Source organism: Sturnus vulgaris, chromosome 2, assembly GCF_052056855.1.
Source record: "Sturnus vulgaris isolate bStuVul1 chromosome 2, bStuVul1.hap1, whole genome shotgun sequence".
Classification (NCBI taxonomy): Eukaryota; Metazoa; Chordata; class Aves; order Passeriformes; family Sturnidae; genus Sturnus; species Sturnus vulgaris.
Window position 1 is genome coordinate 37,601,300 of NC_142244.1, and position 15,897 is coordinate 37,617,196.

The following is a 15,897-nucleotide window of genomic DNA, read 5'->3' on the forward strand; positions in this document are numbered from 1 at the left end:
TCATTTGCCTCTATTCATATCCTTGCTGCTCAAGCACTTGCAGTTTTCTGTGGGTTTTGATGCAATTCAGAGTGCTGTAGAGATATCTTTCTGTTAACTAAGGCAACTATTTATAAAATATAGAAGCTTCAGCTGTATGTGGGTCTGATGTCCTCTGATATATCTCATTGGGCAAAAATGTTTCTCTTCCTGGTGAACCTGTATAATAACCAAAAAGGAATCCATTCCTGAAATTTTACATTTGTCCTTAATAAGAATGCAGTGGTTTGAAAATATTCCTACAGCTTTTCTTGTGAAAGGAGCACAGATGCAGTGATTAGCATGATGGGTTGTCTATTTTAGTTTCTACTAGTCCTGGGGAGGTGGGGGGAAAAGAATAATATTCTTTACTAGAGGTGGTGATGTTCTGGGTAATAGTTTTATTCCAGCAAACAAGGCAGATGGGCTTTGCTCCCTCTGGTGCTCAAAGCCTGTGAAATGGACACTGCTTGCCTAGCATGGTGTTTACAAGTGTGGTTACAAGTGAGAGGAAATGTTTATTATTAAAGATTGATGTGAATACAGCTGGTGTTCATTGAGCCTTCATGGAATAGCCATGCACACGAATCTTTGTCCTCTGCTCTTGTTGGTCCTGTGTTTAGTTTGTATGATTTTTGTCTTATCAGGTTTTAGTACTTTTCTGAGTTACTTACCTAACTTTTGCTGCAGAAGCCAACTGTACCAAGCAGTGATAGATCATCTTGTGCTGAGGTTATCACTTTAGTTATTTGGAAAGGATTACCTGCATGAGGCCTCTGTGTAGCATCAGGGGACAATCACAGACCAAGCAATTTCTGGCCTGGAAAGGAAACATCCCTGTTCCAGTCTAGGACTCCTTGAGTATTGTGATTACAGTGGTGTTTCTTGTTCATGAAGGTCAAAACCAGATATCGTTCTTCACATTTGGAGACTTTCAAGCAAGGCTACATAATCCAAGCTGAGGGTGTAGCAATGATGTCAAAAAGCTTGTGAAGTGAAGGGTATCCCCAGACATGCACAATTGCCTTGAAACAGCTCCCAGTCTTATTTGCTCTCATAACAAGGCAAAGTTGTTGTCTGCTGCTGTTTTCTGAAGTGATGGTAGGACAGGAGCTGTATAGTATTTCCTCATGGAAATCAGTATCTCCTGCAAGTTGTCCCTTCAGCATGAGGATTTTTGTCTTTGACTCTGTCCCCTTCCTTTGTTTCCTTCAGATTCACAGTGTCTTATATCTGCCACTTAATAGTCTCATGCCTGCCACTTAATCTAAATTTAGCTGTTTGTCTCTTCAAATGGCTTTGAAGTCCCTGCTTCCCCCTGCTGTCTGTGTCCCATCTTTCAACCTTCAGTAGAGATTTAGCTCAGGAGGCTGGAGGAATTCTTCTGCCTCACATTTCTGGTTACAGGTTGCATTCGCATTTGGTGCAAAGCTAAAATGTGCATACATGAAAGCCATGAATCTGCTTGTCCCAAGTGCTGAGGAATGCATTAGGTGCAGTTTCTGGTGCTGGGAGTGTGACTCTTAGAGTCTGTGAATGGTCAGACTGGGAAGTTTCCTTAACACCAAGCCAGGGGTCACATCACATCCTGTGTGCCACTAGGGCTGTCCACTTGACCACTCACCCAAGCAAATTGGCTGTCAGGTGGGGTGGGATTAAATCACTGCCTGGCTGCATTTCAGTGCCTGCATTTCTCCATAGGGACTGCAGCACCTCTCCAGCAAGTTTTGAAGCAGTTTAGTGACTGCACGATGCCCTGATGACAGGATGATTACCCAATATTTGTTTTGAAATAATACCATAAAATGAAAATGTTTGAGCATAAAATTAATCTAGTTAAGATGCTTTGGAACAAAAACGTTGTACCAAGACCCAGCCACATGTCCATCCTAATCACATCACTTTTCCTAAGTGACTTGACTTTGGCAAAATAAAAGAGTTGCTCGTTTCCATGTATTTTTGTTCATTTGGAAAGAAATCTGCAAAGATCATACAATTATGATATATTGTACTTGGCACTGGTGATGCCACATCTTGAGTGCTGTGTCCAGTTCTGGGCTCCTCAGTTTAGGAAGGACGTTGAGACACTTGAGAGCTCCCAGAGGAGGCAACAAGGCTGGAGAGGGGCTTGGAACACAAACCCTGTGAGGAATGGCTGAGGGAGCTGGGGGTGTTTAGCCTGGAGAAAAGGAGACTCAGGGTTGATTTAATCACTCTCAACAACTTCCTGAAAGGTGGCTATAGTCGGGTGGGAGTTGGTCTCTTTCTCCAGGCAGCAACTGACAGAATGAGAGGACACAGTCTTAAGCTGTGGAAATACCAGTGGAAATATAGGTTGGATATTAGGAAAAAGTTTTTTTACAGTAAGAGTGATAAAGTACTGGAATGGTTTGCCCAGGGAGATGGTGGCATCACCATCCCTGGATGTATTTAAAGAAAGACTGGATGTGGCACTCAGTGCCATGGTCTAGTTGAGGTGTTGCACTGGGTTGGACTCAATGATCTTAGAGGTCTCTTCCAACCTTGTGACCCTGTGTTTCTGTGTTTTATAAAACTTCCCTTTGGGCTGGCTGATTCTAGCCCTCCCAACTGACCAGTGCTCACAGCCATCTGTGGAAGCCATAGGTGTTGCACCTTGTCTGTGCATGTAGACTCCTTGCTACCATCACCCTGCTCCCCAGTTCTCAGTGAACATCTCAGTTTGCATCCATAATCCGACTTGTCAGCTTGAGGACAGGCTTGCATCATTACAGAGGAAAGTTTTGTGGATGGTTGAAGTTCAGGAAGAGAAATCGTCTATTCCCCTGCGTACATCTCCAGGTAAAACATTCCAGGAATTCTTGAAACATTTTCTGACATTCAGAATGGAAGCATTCAGACCATCTTTTTATTAACATCCAACATTTAAAATGCCTGATATGGCCCATGTTTGCATAGAACAGATGCATCTTACATTTTGAAGTGTACATATTCTTAAAGAATTTGGCTCTAATTTCATATTTCAGATTGTGTGGTTTGATGTAGCACAGAAACACCCTAGTGGAGCTCATTGTTATTAGATTATTAGATTCAATATTAGGAATAAATTCTTTACTGTGAGTGTGGTGAGGCACTGGCACAGGTTGTCCAGAGAAGCTGTGGATGCCCCATCCCTGGAAGTGTTCAAGATTGGATGGGGCTTTGAGCACACTGGTCTAGTGGAAGGTGAACCCTGCCCATGTCAGCAGTCTTGATGATCTTTAAGATGATCCCTTCCAACCCAGCCATTCTGTGGTTCTGTGATTCCATGATTCTGTGATTATTGATTACCTCAGCAGGCTGTTTTGGAAACGAAAACATAAAACTTAATTTTTTTCAACACCCTTGCACTTGTTTTATGTGCTGAATAATAAGAAATGTGGTCCTCATACATCCTGAAAATCTCTTTGAGACACACAGATACTGATTATGATAAATACTGTTTAGAAATGTGAATAGATTTTCTGAAATCGAAGGTAGGCATGTTTTTCTTATCTTCCAAGTACCTAAAATCTAGTATGTATTAGCCAGATTACTCCCTTTCAGAAGATAATAATGAACAAAAGCAGTTTTGCTACAAACTACATCCTCTTTTATTTTCCCTGTATTTTTCACTTCTTCACCTTATTTTGTTTTACATTCACTTTGCTTTTTTACTCCTGTGTAGCATTTCATGTGCAGTCAACTTAGTTCTGGAAAATGCTTAATTTTAGAAAGCTTCAAACTCCTCTTAAAGGTTGATCTGCCTATTAGTGTGCAGAAGACACAATTTTCAACAGCTTAAGCAATTTTGAATGTCAAACACTGAAGTTGTAAAGGAGGTTTTCAGTTACGTGGATGTATTAACATTTGGGAAAATGCTAGCATTGGAGAAGTTTTGTTAGAGTTGCCATATTAAGATAACAAATGCTATTTTCAACTTATGGAGGTGATGGAATTGTGTTTTAATAATCACTTAAAGGAAAAAAGTCTGTAGTGTAATGAAAAAATAATTTAAAATAATTTTCTTGCACTTCCCCTTGTTTGACACGAGATGGTGTAGTAAGCTTAGAATTCTTTTGTCTGCGTTTATAAAGCTTAATGATATAATATTGAGAGTTTTCTTAGATGCCTTGGAAAGTACTAATTCAGTAAAAAGTGCCTTGTGAATCCCTGGTGTTTTGGGAAATCTGAATTCAACATAACTGTACCTGAAAATCAGAGATGCAAGTTCTGTCTCTAAATTAAATACGTACTTCTTCCCCTTCCTCCCAGGAACAGAGCTAATCAGTGTTCATTAAATGAATGATAACCCTGGCTCCTAAATGAACCTCACTAGTCTTATTGTGATGTTAGATTTATTTTTGTTTTTCAGTATACTCCACGTTGTTAAGATAAGCTGAAAAGTAAAAATACTTGTAAGGATCTTGTATCTTCTTGGTTGTCTGAACATTTTAAATGTCAGGCCATTCCAGCTATCTCCATTTCCTAATTTAATGCCAGCTTCAACTGTAAGCATCAGTGGAAATTGAGCAAAAAGAAGTTACTATCCTAAGCTAAGTATTGTCAAACAAGAATGATCAGTAATGAACCTCTTCAGTTGCCTCATCTTTGATAGCCTCACTTTCTGGAAGGGAAGGAGCCACACTGGCTATTACTCCTCTTCCTTCTGTCCCAGGATGTTGTCCTGCAGCTCAGCTGGGTTGCTGACAGCTTGCAGAAAGTCAGGATTGATGGAATGACTTTCCAGTGGAGAGAGGAGAAAAACCATCTCCACATGGAACAAATGGGCCCAGCAGTCTACAAAGTTAAGGTTATCCACAAATTGGCATTTGTACAAATTGCTTTACAGAAGGAGGAGGGCTGTGTCTCCCAATGCCAGAACACATTTTTACTTTTTTTTTAGTGGCAGGAAGCCTTGTCTTACTCATTACTTGAATCATAGGATCACAGAATCATTTAGACTGGAAAAGACCTCTAGATCATTGAATCCAGTCTCTGACACATCACCAACTTGTCAACTAGACCATGGCCCTAAGTGTCGTGTCCAGTCATTTCTTGAACACCTCCAGGGATGGTGACTCCACCACTTCCCTGGGAACTTGATTTCAGTATTTAACAACCCTTTCTTGAAGAAATTCATCCTGATTTCCAACCTGAATGTCCCCTGGCACAGGTTCAGTTGCCTGAGAGAAGAGACCAACCCGCACCTGACTGTGACCTCCTTTCAGATGTTGGAGAGAGTGATGAGGTCCCCCCTGATCCTCCTTTTCTCCAGGCTAAACACCCCCAGCTCCCTCAGCTGCTCCTCACAGCACTTGTGCTCCAGACCCTTCCCCAGCTCCGTTCCCTTCTCTGGACACGCTCCAGCCCCTCCATGTCTTTCTTGCAGGGAGGGGCCCAGAACTGAACACAGGATTGGAGCTGTGGCCTCAGCAGTGCCCAGTACAGGGGGACAATCCCTGTCCTGCTCCTGCTGGCCACACCATTGCTGATCCAGGCCAGGATGCCATTGGCCTTCTTGGCCACCTGGGCACACCCTGGATCATGTTCAGCTGCTGTTGACCAGCACTCCCACGTCCTTTTCACTGGGCAGTTTTCCAGCCATTCTTGCTCCACTCTGCAGCCCTGCCTGGGTTTGCTGTGCCCCAGGGGCAGGACCTTATAAAACTTCATGGTCTCCCTTCAGAGCTTCCCTACCCTCCAGCAAATCAACACTTTCACCCAGCTTGGTGTCATCTGCAAATTTACTCTTGATCCCCTCATCCAGATGATCAGTAAAGGTATTAAACAGGACTGGACTCAATACAGAGCCCCTCACACCATGAGTGACCAGATGATTCTTTGGGACTCTCTGTATTTAGTGCAGAAAAGATGTTTTGTTTCTGCTCCAAGACAGATGTCTCTCTTTCCCAATTCCCATCTCCTAGTGAGTGTGTAGTATCCTTTGAATGTCCATCATTCTTCTTTTTATCCTCCTGAGTGCAGGAAGGTCATTCCTGTGAAGGTTCCTGGAATCTGTCACTCACCCTTTTCTGTCTGTAATGAAACAGCTTTTTCCTCACCTCTGAAGCTTTCCCTGTCCAGGTGTGAGTCAGACCTCACTACAGTGGTTGCTGTGCTTGTCTGACAAATTAACAAAGATGGAGAAAGAGGCTCTGAGGATGAGCCTGGATGATTAATGATTCTGTGAAAAATGTATTAGCCTGAGCTTCCTGGGAACTGTCATAAAGAGTAATTTTTTGTGTCTAAAAATGTAGATTAGACAAGAGCTATTTATTTCATGAATTAACATTGACTTCAATAAAAATTGAGTTCTGAAGACAATTTGGATAAATAAGGTAAAAATATTATATAGCAATTTTTTTTTTCAAATGCAACAGTCTCATTTCTCAGTTCAACGAACTTTGTGACTATTTTTTTGGTACTGAATTCTGTATAAAGACTGAAGTCATGCATTGGTCACGGGTACTGTGAAAACTGAACAAAGTCTAAGACTCTCCTGATGTTGCAGTCGATCATGTGACCTGTAAATAAACTTGAGATGTTTCTGTCCAGAGCTGGAAAACAGTGCAAGGAAATGCACTCCACAGACCTGCTTAGCTGTTTTGAAACACAGAATCACAGAATGGTTTAGGTTGAAAGGGATGATGATCTAGTTTTCATTTTTTTCAGATGATCTAGTTCCATCCCCCTGCCTTAGGCAGGGAAACCTTCCCCTAGACCAGGTTTGAGCAATTGCAGGGGAGTCCTCTGCCCTGGTAATGTAAATACCCCTAGCCTCAGGGAGCCAGGTTTATGCAGATAAAGCTGGTTGCTACAGCTTTCAGCATTACCAGGCCTGATAGTCCTGTGTAGATGCAGTTCCTGGTGTTTTGGGGATAATCTTGTCTGTGGTAAGAAACCACATTTATTTTTCCAGAGCTGCTGAGATCCCTTAATTCCTATTACTGGGGAAGAACCCTGTGATAGAGATGAAGTTCAAATAGGGAAGGAAAGAAAAAAAAGAGGTTGAATTTGCTTTAATCTCTGCAGTTGAGGTGTGACAAAGAATTGAGGCAGTGCCTCAGTACAGGCTGTTCTTCCTGAGCAAAGATGCTGCATTTCAGAGGCTCTTTCAAAGCTGTAGAAGGCTGAGAGAGGCTGAGGCTTTGTTACATGTCAGGAGCAGCAGTATGAAGTTTTCTCTTGCAGTTACAAAATTAATTGGGGTTATACAGAGGACATATTAATGTATGCATGGATATATTAGCAAGCCATCTAAAATTTAATCTTGCATCCTTTTCTTTGCTTACACTGACTGCATTTCATAAGTATAGCTAATCTGCATGAAGCATTTCTTATCCCCAGGGTGGCTCAGCCCAGTAGCAGTGGTCTTATAAGAATACTTTTGATCACTGCCCTGGTAGCTTCCTAGCTTTTGTGTTTTGGAGTTGGTTTTGTTTTGTCCTTTTTCTCCCCTCTCTCCTTTTCAGTATGCAGTCACTGGCAAAGCCCCATGCTGTAGTCAGTGGATTCCACTGAATATTCAGTAGGTTACTTCATTAAGATACAGCACTTGTTACGTGTTTAATCATGTACTGCTTTTCTCTTATCTCCTACTGTAACAGCAGATAAGCATATATCATACATCTGTATCTGTAATCTATGGGTTTTTTTAATATAAAAATGCAATCGGATTAGAAAGAGACAAAGGAAGCTCACAAATGTGCCTGTGCCTGTTCTTGCTCTTAAGGAAGTGGAGGAAGTAGCTCTGAATTTTGATTTTATTTCATTATGTTTCAAGGCAAAATAAGCAGCTTATAGATTAGCATTTTGAGTAATAATTTGTGTCTCATTTTCATGTGGGCAGGAATGTTTTTCATTTCTGAGTCCTTGTCTTACTCTAAAGAAATTCCTAAAATGGTGCAAAAATTGAATGTTACAGTAAAGAAGAGTTATTAGTGAAGAATACTTTTTTTGCTTTTGTCATCACAGCTAAATCCATTGTTTTGTGTGCTTGATGTTTTACCTTGGCTTTCTGATTGATGGTTTTCCACATGATTTATGTAGTTACAGACAGTATCTTGTTATCTTTCTAGCTCCTGACAGAATAAAAAAGAAACCAAATAAAATTGCTTCTGTCAGTGGGTGATTTAATTGGAGAAATCTCAGCAACTTAAAGTAAACCGCAGGCATTGCAATCCTTTATTTTTTGGCAAAATAAATGTTGTCCTCTGATGGACACAAGCAGAGCAAGTTCTGACAGTATCTACTAGTGCACTGTATGTTGTTAGACTTGCCTGAAGAATGAAGACAGGAATTTTCAAAGGAATTTAAAAATATTTTCAGGCTGTGGACCCTGTTTACTTTATATGGGCCTCCCAGGTATTGAAGGTCTTTTCAAATGTTAATCTGAATTGCTGTTTCAGGAGATTTTCTGTGTTCTTCATCTACTGGATGCTTTATCCATTAGTATTAATTAGCTGATTTATCTTTTATTCTTTTTGAATAGGGTTTTTTTAACAATAGTCTTTTTCCTGAGCCTTTTTTTTCTTGGGGGGAGGTGATGAGAGGGGGAAGCCTGACATATTGCAGGTATTCCTGACCATGTCTCTCACACATAGTCAAAAATCCTTTTCTCTCATTGTCTTCCTCTAATGCTTTGCATAGTACTAGTTATTCCTTGCTTCCCTGTAATTTTCTGAGTTGTTTTCCCCTTGATGTGTTGGCCATACAAAATATTCATAGAATATTAAAAAAACCCTGAGAGATGGACTATTATAAAGAGGGTTTTCTTCCCATCTGAAATAGATGATATATGTGCAGTAAATCCATGTATTAACTACTAGATGCTATGAACATATTATTTGTATGTTCTGCCAGTTCTTTTCTCTGAGTCTAGAAGTACCAGAATATTTGTAAAATATCTGTAATGATGTTTGCCACCTTGCCAAAGTGTTTTGTGACCTACTGCTGAAAAGTGCAATAAAGCATCTTGGTGTTATTAGTCAGACTGGAACAGGAGGGATTTTTCTCAGATATGTCAGACAGGTTTAACACCAGTTGTTTCCCTAAGCTCTGTAGCTGAAATGCCCTTCTGTCAGACTTCGGCTACTGCTGACACTTGGGAATGTATTCTACAATTTAAATGAAGCACTAAAGTGCTATAATGCCTTTTCACTGAGAAATATACTGATAATTCACTCACTCAGTTGAAGATACATGTGTTTATACATCTGATGATGTGACACATCAAAAATGTTCTGGCTTTTGTCAGTACCAGGTGTAAAAGAAAGCAGAAGTTTGCAGTTCCAGTAATTCTGGAAGGCTGCATCTTCCAGGATGAAGAGAACAGAATCTCTTTAGTCAAACCTTATGAAAGAGTATCTTGGCAGCCTGATTTAGAAGTACTTTAGCTATTTCCTAAATTTTTAAACTCCTATTTCTCATAGCTCTTATTTCATCTTGCTGTAGTTTTGTGGACTGTGGACTGTGAAAAAAAAAAAAAAATTTTGACTTTTAAAATAAAAATAGATCATTCTGAACTGGCTGCCACTTTCCAATTCTTTTCAAGAATCTAGTCTAAATAAGAGTGTCTGAGATTATTATTTTGTGGCATCTTATTATTATGTGACATCATCTCCCCGCCCATGGTAGGGACTTGGAACTAAATAATCTTTAAAGTCTGTTACAACCCAAACCATTCTGTGGTTCTGTGTTTCTGTGATCTTGGTATCAATGGCTAATTGAGACTTCTCAAAAGAGACAACCGCTGTCAAAAATATTTTTAAATGGGGAATGCCTTTTGCCATTTGATTCTCTTCAATCATTTTCAGAATACCATGTTACTTGCTTTTTAATAATCTTTAAAAATTGCTACTGAAGCTGATGCAATTGGGAATAATGTCAAAAAAAATAGTCAGCACTCTTGATGACTTAGGTGGCTTTTTTAAGATCTGCATTGTTTACTAACTTGATTTTTTACAGTGTTGTCTTTCCTTTTGCATGATATTGTTTCTTTTTTCCATAGTTAATCAGTATTCCTTTTCCTTCTTCCTTTTTCTGACTTACCTTCTGGATCCATTCCTGTACTTCTTCTCTTACATTTTCTCTTATTTCCATTCCTACACATACACATGGATCTTATTAATCCTTCAAGCCACCCATGAAGTACAAATTTGTACCAGGGTGCTGTGAATGTGTAATGATTGATGCCCTCCTGTATGAGGCAACTGCACTCTTATTGATCATTTTCCTTCTTGGCTGCTTTAGAGAGCAGGAGACACAGCACTGCCTGTCTCCTCTTTGTTCTACATGGACTTCAAGAACAGGTTTTCTTCTTTTTCTTGCTCCTGAAAGGTGGGTCCTCCTCCCCCTGAACAAAAGCAATGTGAAATACAGTTGAATATTATCTAGTCTAGTGGATCTCAGTTGCCCACTGAAATGGCTGCACTCAGGGCAGCTTTTATTCTACTAATGCTTACAGAAACTATGAGCCAAAGAAACTGCAATCAATTTTTTCAACCAACAAACTCATGAATACCAGATTGCATCTATCTTCCAAATATGAACAGAATGAGACTTTTACATAGATAAGAGCTAGAAGCCAGCTTTTTAGATTGAAGTGTTTTCTGCAGAAAATGGCCACATTCTCAAAGAAAGTGTACCTAGCTGATTTTTTCAAAGCCTTCCTCCCACTGCAATTTTAATAAGGATCTGCCTGAGTTGCTGCATTGGATTGATCACCCCATAGTGGTTGAAGATTTTGCTTCCAAACCGAAAAAAAAATCATTAAACCTGATAATAGACCTAATAAAATTATTATAATTGATTACATGACATTGGAAAGGCTAAAAAGAGTAATGGTGCTTTTTACGGCAAATAAACAAATTTTTACTTTGAAGTCAGTGTCACAAATTGTGCCTTTGATCAAGTGGATGAGCAAACACCAAGCAGGCAAGTAGAATTTCAGTGATGAGAGTATAAATAGTTATATTAATTACTGGGAATTAGCCAAAATAGCACAAAGTTTACAACTTTATACTCTGGGAGTGTTAAAGTCATCAACCAGCTTCTGAAGACCACAGATAGTTTCACAGTGAAATTGCTGCTGTTCCCTCTTTAGGAGCTGTTGGGCAGTTTCTTTTTTTCACTGTTTTGCAATAAATCTGCAGATTGAGCAGATCTGAACTGAATTAGAGATTTTAGCTGAAACTGGGTTATTTTCCTAACTGTCATCTCCCTAATTTTACTTCTGTTTAGAAAAGGCATTATTTTTTCAGTATTCTGGAAATGTTGATATCTACTTAAGGCAAACGTGAAGTAAAGTGAACCCAAGGGCATTTCTGTACTATTTGTGCTTTACTAATACCTGTGATGTTGGGGAGTGTCTGAAATACAACTCAAGCAAGCTCAGGTTAAATACAGAAGTCAGGTTTCCATTTCTGAACATGCTATTTACCTACTCTCTCCTAAAGATCCTGGGGTTAGGGAATTCTAATCTTGTCTCTCTTTTGGAGTGCAAAGTCGGCCACAAAGACTACTAAACAATTGTACCTCAAAGACTAGTACAAAAAATAAAGCTGAATCTATCAAAAAAGGCAACAATTAACCAGGCAGAGCATCACACCTGTATTTATCACAGACCATCCTGTGTTGGGAGGAGCCCACAAGGACCATCAAGTCCAACTTCTGGCCTTGCACAAGACAGCCCCTAGAATCACACCATGTGCCTGAGGGCATTGTCCAAGCACATCTTGAACGCTGCAAAACTTGGTGCTGTGACCACTTCCTTGGGGAGCCTGTTCCAGTGATGGTTCTGAACAGTAGAAAAGCAGTCTTGAGCAGAGTTGTAGAGCACCAATACATCAGTCTATTATAGCTACTAGAAAGGTGGAGTTTTGGAATTACTTTGAAAAACATAGTTTACTTCTCCTATTCTCCTTCATCACTTTGTGTACTGGGAATTTCCACACCTATGCTTTCAGAGGACCTTGTGTGCCTTTGTTTAGGGGCTGTACCTTCCTCATGTGAAGACTCCAGCATCAAACTCTTCTTACTTCTTGCAGAGAAGCTGGGTTAGGTATTTCCTAATGCCTGGACATCAGAAAAACTTTGCCACTGAAAGGATGGTCAAGGATTGGAACTGGGCTGCCCAGAGAAGTGTAGAAATCGCCATCCTTGGAAGTGTTCAAAACACATGTAGCTGTGGTACAGAGACATGGTTTAGTGGTGGACCTGATGGTATTAGGTTAATGGTTGGACTTAATCTTAGAGGTCTTTTCCAACCTTAAGGGCTCTGTGTTTCCCTGAACAGATTTATCTTTCAGAGCAGAATGACGTAGAAACTCTCTGAAATCAACTGGATGATTGAGCCATTGGAAAGACACATCAGTGGCTTTCCACCTTTCATATACTGACTTTATCACCAACCTTTTTTCCTCATACTTTCTTGCTGAAGCAGGATGACTCAGCAACTGACTTCTATGCCAGGTCATTATCTCAAACCAAAGGGGATCTGAGCCAGCTTGGAGACATAGGAAATGCAGCAGGGTAGAGAAACAGGCTGAGGAAAATACAATTTGGGTTTTATCCCATTGCTCTTTTTATCTCACTCTTGCTGTCCCTGCAATTTTTTTGTTTTCTTTTTTGCTTCCAGTTCAAGGCTTTGTGAGAAAATGTATTTTACAAATAATTTGAGTGTGAGGAACTGTGAGAAAGGAGTCTGGCAGTCAGTGGCTGAAGTACGTGTAGGCATATGCAGCTGGGGAGAAAGAGGCACAAACTGTTAAAATATTTGAAAATATTTTAGAGCCTACATTTTGCTACCTTGCAGCCTGATTTGACTTTGTGATTATTCAACTGCTCATACCCAGAAAACTGACATGTCTTCAATGTTTTTTAAACACATTTATTTTGACAGTATGGTAATACTAGAGTGAATATGATAATATTAAGGGTGAATATTAAGGCTGAATACAAGAAACTATGCTGTAAACCTGCATGCATAGAGATTATCTCACATTTTCTAGTTTTTAAGTCAGTTATGGCTATCTTAATGCAGGTAATTCTGGCAATTGGAACCCAGGTTTTATTCCAGTTATTCAATTAAGCTGAAATTGCTTGTAATGTAGTACCATAATTGTAGGAGATGTATCGTTGCAAGATGGTAAGTAGGTGAGATACTAATTAAATTCTTCTGAACTTCAATAATTTAATATTCAAAGGAGCTGCTCATTTCATTGCCTCTGGGGATTACAGGGGAAGAAACCTGAACAAAAATAGCAGCCCCCAAATGATTTTTGCTGGACGACTCTGGCTGAAATTTTGGGTTTTTTAGTATTGCTCCACCATTCTGGATACAAACACAGTGGGTCATATCCATCTGTGGGTGAATGCTCTGCAGACTTCAGTTAGATCGTGTGTGGGTGGATAAGTACAAAATTTTCCCAAACACTGTTAAACCCAGGGGTGACGGTGATGTTTATATATAATCTTGAAAAGCTGGATTCTTTTATATTCAGGCTTTTGGGAAAAGTAGGTTTCAGCCTAATTTAGGCAGGAATACATCTCCCTTTGATTTTCAAAGAACTGTTAAGTCACAAACTCTTTTAAATTCTTTTTGAGAATCTCATCTGATAATAAAATGAGAGGTGTGGGAGAGGATGAAATTCATCTATTCTGTAGCATCATGCTGTAGCATATCTCAGATTGCCTTATCTTTGCTACATCAAGATTTTTGGCCGGGTTAGTGCAGTCCTTCCAGCCCCTGAATACATCAAACCAGATGAGCCACTGCCCTTCTCATTATAGCTCTCAGTAAGGATCTAAGCTAGACTGGTCTGGAGATTCCTCCCCAGATGCATATTCTTTCCAAGCCTCTTAATTCAATCTGAATGATGATGATGATAATTTAGGTTATAGTATTACCCAGAGGCTATGATAGCAGTGCAGGGCCCCATTGTCCTAAGCATCATATAGACAAGGAAAAGCTTTAATGTTGTGATACCACAGAGCTGCCCAGGCTAAAAACAATGCAAATGAGCAAAAATTAATAGGAATTCCTGCATATATTCGAATCTTATCTAATAATCTATCTATTACAATCAAATTATATCTACTTTTAAACTAGTGTATAATTCCTTTGTAATTTCTTTAGCTAGAGATATTCATATCTCAAGGCTGGATTATACACCAGTGCTATCTTGTTACATTTATTGGCTTTTTCCCGTTAGCACTGCACGAACGCTTTGCACCTCACTGAGTGAGAAACACATGGACAAGTGTACACATTTTGGGGGAAAAAACAAACAGCCTTGGTGTTAAAGAAAAATGGCTCCAAGAATAGAGTCTGTAAGAATCTGCCATGATTGCACAATGTAGAAATTAATCCCCCCTAGCTAGCTACCACCATTTTCTTACTGTATTAATCAATTAATGTCCTTGATTTATTTCTACACGTTTTTAACTGAGTTGATGAGCATTACAATACTTTCAATTAGATGGGTTTTTCAACATAATTTTCATCATAATGGTTAGTGTAAATGAGTTTTCTTAATTATGGTAGGGTGAATGCTTTATTAAGCGGCTTGAGACATAATATTAAAAGTTTTGGCACATCCTTGTGAAGACCCTTTGGTTTTAGAGACACCCATCTCTCTTCTCACAAACTCTTTCTGTTGGCCTGCTAGGTGTTATATTGAAGACCTATGATAGGTAGACTATCAAATCCAAATTCTCTGTACTTTTATTTGAGTATTGTAATATTATTTGGTAATGGGTTTAGTACTCTGATACTCTATATCTTCTAAAAGTGCTGGTGGAAGGCATCATGATGTATAATTCTGTTCTTTGGCAATGTCTTTGGGGCTACAGTGGCATTTGAACCTGTGATAAATTCTTATCAACAAGAAATAAGTTGACAATTTGATATGCAAACGCAAGAACCATTAGGGCAACACTTTACGCAATGTCAAGATGCTGATTTGCAAAAGTCCTTATGCTCTGGAAATGCTTTATCTTCTCCCAGAATTGCCTGTTTCCTTGAGCTGGCAGCATATTTCCCAGCTCCCCTTTCCCTCTAAGACATGTGGTCTGAATCACTGCTTTGACATTTCTGTGACACTGGAGAAGGGGATTCCTTTGCTGAGGGCTACAGTGGCTACCCAAGGCTGCTGCATCTCCAGCATTCTGGGGCAAGAATGGTCACCTGAGGAAAAATTAAAAATATGGAGAAGACGGGAAATAATGGTTTTCATGCTTTTAGTCCCATCCCAAACTTAGCCTTCCTATATACTGCATCTGCCCTGCAGCTTCCACTTCACTCTTTTTTGCAAACAAAGATGGAGAAAGTGGTCAGGGCATTGGACAAGGGTGTTTTGCATTTTCTCACAGACTAATTAGTGTAGGTGCAGTGCTAGACCATGTAGATCCTGGGCATTCCTGCTCCAGAGACATTTATTTTTCTGAAGTGTTAAGGCCACAAAGTAGGAATCTACCACCCACTTGTCCTCATTGTTTTTGTTACATCTGTGCCTACCACTCCTTTGCAGATTTGGGATGGTTGCAGGAGCAGTTCTAACCACTTTCCTCAGAGCTCCCAGAACTGTATATGTACTTCTGGGGCAAAACCTGATCCTAGGAGCAAAGAACTGTATGTGCTTAGTACAGCCTGTTTTCCAGAGATATAGGTAAATTTGCAGTTGGTGTAATTTTACTCTAAATTGTGATGGGTTGGTGGTGGTATTGTATATTTTCAAAGAAAAAAATAGACAAAAATGTTACTCTGTTACAAATAGTATTAAATAAGTAGAATTAGATGGCTGATGGGTAGTTAATAAAAATGTGCAATGTCACAGCTGTTCCATTTAGGGAACTGGATGGCAGGAAATATTTATCTAT

At 39.7% G+C, this 15,897-nt stretch overlaps 1 protein-coding gene across 30 annotated transcripts in view; it reads left to right on the forward strand.

Moving 5' to 3' along the window:
• The window catches only part of DLG2 (discs large MAGUK scaffold protein 2), a 982,239-nt gene that overhangs the window by 456,358 nt on the left and 509,984 nt on the right, over positions 1-15,897 (forward strand). The window lies entirely within an intron of this gene.